Consider the following 5524-nt stretch of genomic DNA (forward strand, 5'->3'; position numbering starts at 1 on the left):
TAAGGCTTGCTCATTTTATAAATGATAAAATGGTTATTTGTGTCAGCAGATAGCTTTCATTTGCAGCCCTCGTTCAGCCAGAGGGGAGAGTCAATCCTGGATCTCTTCCCATTTCCTGGGATGGGATTAGCATGGTGAACTGGGACAAGAATGACCAAGTCTATCCCGCATTATGTTTTTTCAAGGAGTATTAAAAGTGATGGTTTTTTATTTCTTTGAAATGGATTTACTTTTTCCTTTCTATTGCTGTTACATTTATTTCACTGTTTTTTAAAAAGTATTTTGAAATAGCCCTAACTGGTTTGGTTCAGTGGATAGAGAATTGGCCTGTGGACTGAAGGGTCCCAGGTTTGATTCTGGTCAAGGGCATGTACCTCAGTTGCAGGCACATCCCCAGTAGGGGGTGTGCAGGAGGCAGCTGATCAATGTTTCTCTCTCATCATCCCTCTCTGTTCCTCTTGTAAAATATCAATAAAAAAATATTTAAAACAAAATATATTGAAATAAATTCTTGTTGAATTTCCACTTTGTTGTAAATTTTCATTTACTTCTGAAATAAGCATTGTTGACATCTCATTACCAGCTCTTACCATTCTTTTCTAAATATAGGGCAGCTTAAATTAAAAAATAAAATTAACCCTGTAAGTCATTATATTTTTGAAAATTTGAATTGTTTTCCCTTCTAAATATATTGTATCTAGTTTAGATCATGTGCTTTGCATTCTTTCTCTCCTTTAAAATATGTGGGAACATCCATTGGTATACACAAATGATTAGGCTATTTTGGTGTACACTTAGTAAGGATGGCTATGTTCTTGAGAGAACCTAGTTTTACTGGGTTAGTATAATATTCAAAGTTTTAAAAACTCCATTTATATGATTTGTTAAATTAGTGAGCTGTGAGCTACAAGGATATTCCTCTAAATCCCTTTTCTCCATTCTCTGAAAATGTTGAAGGATGGACATGAAACTTTGTTCCAAGAGAGCTCATCTGTTCATGGTGAAGGAATTTGATCAAGCTATTTCCAAAGGTAACATGTTTTTCAAAGTTTTCAGTGCCAAAACCTAAGTGCACAATCATATGTTTTAAATAATTCGCTGTGAATACCTGGAAAAGATGCAGGAAATGCTTGTGTCTCTTTAATAGACCTGTGGACAGACAGTTCTATTAAGGTAGACGGAGTATTATTAGTGCCTTTTGGACAGACAGATCAGGAAATTGAGGCAGTAGAATGAAAGGCTCAGATGCTGGAGGCAGAAAGCCATGAGTCAAGTCAAATCTTGGCTCTGTGACTCACAAGCTGTGTGAGTTTGGCAAATTATGTACCTTGGGGTCAGCATCTGAGAAATGGGATAATAAAGGCTCCAACTTTGCAACTAAGTGTGTGAATTTATAGAAAGCCCAGCACAAGACCTGTGTCACTGAGGTGCTATGTGTGCAAGTGATCACTACAACGTGTTTCTTGTTAGAGCTCCCTGTGCTCATCAGGAACCCACTGGGATTTTCGAACTCTCACCCCCTTCAATCCACCTGCCTCCTGCCCCCACACCTGTTCCCAGGTTCTTTCTTCCATCACAGGCATCCCATGATGCTGCTGACCTGAGTAGGAAGTCCCAGCACCTTTGCCTGGTGTTTGAGGCCTTGGTTTTCCTGTGGCATTTTTCAAAGCTTCTCCCACACCCTTCCCAGTCTGACCAAAGTTACTGGAACACCCTGAGCATTTTCATTCTTGGAAGGCTTTGCATAGGGTTCCCCTCCCCGTGATGCATGAGACCACACTCTCCTGGCTTATAGACTGTTGGGACCAAATATCTCCCTTATGGCCCTTCACACTCACAGATCCCACTGAGCTAACTATCTTTTCCTAATCTTCTTCTTTTCCCAGCATCCCCTCTGTCCGCTCCAGTCACTGGACTAGACCCAGGGTCCTCTGTGCCAACAAGTCCCCCACCCCTATTCTCTATCCCTCTTTCTCCTGATTTCAGACCCCTGAATTGACCCATTCTCTCCTTTCCATCTTCATGGTTTCAGGTGGTTCAGCTTCTGTCCTCTGTCCTTCAGCCTTCTTCTAGTCTCCTCTTTGGTCTCCATTGTCTATCATCCAGTCTGTCCCCCTCTCATGGCCCTAAAGGGGTCTTCCTGTATCCAGTGCTAACCTACACTCCCCTACTTACAGCCAGCCCTCTCTCATTCCACCTGTCCCTTCAACAGTGTCCAGGGTCCTCAGTTTAATGAAGAACTCACCAAGACAAGTTATTGCCAACGAACCATCAGGCCGCATTGGGTGCCTGGGGCCCCTCTACATCTTCCTTCACCGGTGCAGGCAGCAAGCAGGTACTAGCAGTAGGAGCAGAGGGGCCTGAGGAATTGTAAGGGCTGTGTTCCATCAGACCCTGGTTTTTTTTGGGGGGGTCGTAGGGAGGAACAGTCTGAGAGGAGAGAGGTAGGTGGTGATTGAGGAGAAGTGCTAGGACAGGGAAGGAAAGAAAGGCCTGCCTGGTGCTGGTTGTGTAACCTCGGGAGTACTCCTGGCGCACTGTGGCTTAGGCTCCACATTGGTAAAATGGGCACAATCATTACCACGTAATGTTGTCACAAGAATTAATGACTCTGCAGAAAGAGCTTAGAACAGCCTGGCCCTTAGGAAGATTACATTTTATTTTGTAATTGGAAAAATGTGTTTCTATTGTTTTCCATCAAATTGTTTATTCCTCTTCTTTAATATCCTGTGAGAGTTATAGGGGTGACAAGAACCTTATATGTCTAATTCATTGCCAGAACCTATTAGTTAGAGCTCATTAGATAATATTCTAATAGTTTCATGAAATATTTCAATGAATGGATAGATAATAAAACATGCAGTGTATGAAGCTAAGATGGCCCATTGGAGCCCACAGATCAGGCTCCCTTTGCTCCTTCTACACTCCATCTCCTGCTCTCTCCCCCTCCCTGCATCAGCTGCAGGCACAGGGGCCTCCTTGCTGTTCCTTAAACACATAGGCAGGTTTCTGCTTTAGGGCCTTTGCCGTGACTATTACATTGTTCCCAACCTTCACTGAGTTTTCCACGCTGTTTTAACTTGTCTTCATTGGGCTTCTCTAGACTCAAGATATTTTTCTGTTTATTTGTTTATATATTTATTGTCTGTCTCCTGATTAAGGTGTCTCCTGATTAAGGTCCCACATGTGCAAGGCCTTTGTCTTGTTCTGTTCTGTGTCTCCAGTGCCAGACACCAAAGAGATGGTAAATAAAACTTGAATGAGTAAATGCATAGTAGTCATAAATGTAAGTACTAGTGACAAAGCTAAAGATGAATGACATAATGATTGGAAATGTAGGGAGAAATTGAGAAACATATATCTAGAGTGAAAGTTAGAATTTTTTTAATTCCTCTCTCAGAACTTGGCAGATCTTTAGACAAATACAACAAGGACAAAAAGACTGAATAACACCATGATATAAGGTTGGGAGTGTATATACACACCCACTTGACTCTGACCCTACGAAAAAAAAATTCTTTTCCTTAGACCATGCTCAGTTACATAGGCGATTTTATACTTAACCTCAGGGAAAGCATCAAAGAAATGAAAAGGTTGAGTATTACAGGGCACAGTCTGCCCTCGTATTGCATAAAATACTTTCCTGTTGATACTGTAGTGCTGGCCCATCCAATATGGCAGCCAGTCTCCTCCTGTGGCTGTTGTGCGTGTGAACTGTAGCCAGTCTCAGTTGAGATGTGCTGTTAGTGGAAGATACATACTGATTCTTCAAAACACAGTAGGGGGAAATGGTTGTGAAATACCTTACATAAGTATCTTTAAATATTGACTATTTGTTGAAATAGAACTATTTATAGTAAGTGTGTATTCAGTTAAATAAAAGATTGGGTTAACTCAAATTTGTGATTTAATGATTAATTGTTTGAAAATTATAAAGTTATCAAAAATAAATCCAACCAGATCAGTATAGAGAACAGATTAAAGGTTGCACTGGGTTAGGGATGGGAGTTGTCAGGAGGGGTGTCAAGTTAAGGATCTGGTTTGTGGTCCCTGATTTAAACAAACCTACCTGTGTGATAAAATTTCATAGATATATATATACACACACACTTACACACCCACCCACGTAAATTTACTGTGTAAGGGTTCAGTTTGGTCTCTCAAAAATAATATGTTGAAATCTTATCCACTGCCTTGGGATATTACCCTATTTAAAGAAAGGATCCTTAAAAAAAATAATCAACTTAAATTAAAGACATTAACAGTGGGCCCTCCTCCAGTATTCCTGTTGTCCTTATTAACAGGGGAAATCTGGTCACAGAGATATGCATAGAGGGAAAAGGTACTAATTTTTTATTTCCAAAAACAATGTTAATGAGAAATAATGACTTGGGCCTATGGATTTGCTTCTCTGCAGTTAAAAGCATAAATTTCCACATGAAGATTTAGGGCTGCATTAAGGTTTTATTATAGTCAATCTGTTGTGTTTCAAGAATTTGTTTTCTGTTTCTTTCATAATAATTATGTTTGTTAAACTATAAAATTTAGAGTTTATTTTAATTTAATCATATTTTCTTCCTCAAATTTAAGAATGTGACTACTAACCTTATAGATATTTAACTTATGTGTCATAGTAAGTACTTTTAATGTATAAACACGGTATAAATACAGGTTCAGAATTGTCACAATAGAGTCAAACCCATAGGAACAAAGATTAGAGGAAAGATTAGCATTGACACAGGCAGAGGAGAGTGGAAATGGGAGTTGCTATTCAGCGATACAAATTTTTATTTATCAAAGATGAGTAAGTTTCAGAAAGCCACTCTACAACGTTTTGCCCGTTAACACTATTGTATTGTACACTTAAAATTTTATTAAGCCTGGCCAGTGTTGCTTAGTAGTTGAGTGTCGACCTATGAACCAGGAGATCGTGGTTCAATTCCGGGTCAGAGCACATGCCCAGGTTGCCAACTCGATCCCCAGTGTTGGCCTACAGGAGGAAGTCTCTCTTATCATTGATGTTTCTATCTCTTTCTTTCTGTCCCTTCCTCTCTGAAATCAGTAAAAACATATATTAAAAAATTGAAACGGTAGATCTCATGTGAAGTGTTCTTACATTGACAAGAGCAACGATTAAAATGTGTTTGGGGGTACAGTTAGAGAAAGTGAACATGAATGTGATACAAACAATCTCATGTCTTGACAGGCTTCTAGAGTATGCTCCTTTACTTCATTTGCAAATACAGCTGTGATGGAAACACTTTTCTACCCCTTGTCCCTTAGGGATTGAGGCTCCATTCACCTATGGACAGGGGATGAGGGAGATTGTCCTGTTATACGACGTGTCCCATGGGAGGGGTGTGGCCAAAGAACTGGGGACTGAGTGGCATTTTGGAAGGATTTTTGAGGGCAGGATTATTGCAGAACCCTGTTGCCACCAAGTTTTCTCTTCTCCCCTGTTGCATCTGCACAGTAGCTACTGGCCTGGCCAAACCCATTCCAGGACAACCCCATCTCTAGGGAT

General features: G+C 40.3%; 1 protein-coding gene and 1 pseudogene across 1 annotated transcript in view; one reads left to right on the forward strand and one right to left on the reverse strand.

Moving 5' to 3' along the window:
* Positions 1-5524, forward strand: part of LOC102255918 — a 100197-nt pseudogene that overhangs the window by 42964 nt on the left and 51709 nt on the right.
* Positions 1-5524, reverse strand: part of LOC102257432 (40S ribosomal protein S2-like) — a 13851-nt gene that overhangs the window by 3864 nt on the left and 4463 nt on the right. The window lies entirely within an intron of this gene.

The sequence above is a fragment of the Myotis brandtii genome, unplaced genomic scaffold (assembly GCF_000412655.1).
Source record: "Myotis brandtii unplaced genomic scaffold, ASM41265v1 scaffold450, whole genome shotgun sequence".
Lineage (NCBI taxonomy): Eukaryota > Metazoa > Chordata > Mammalia > Chiroptera > Vespertilionidae > Myotis > Myotis brandtii.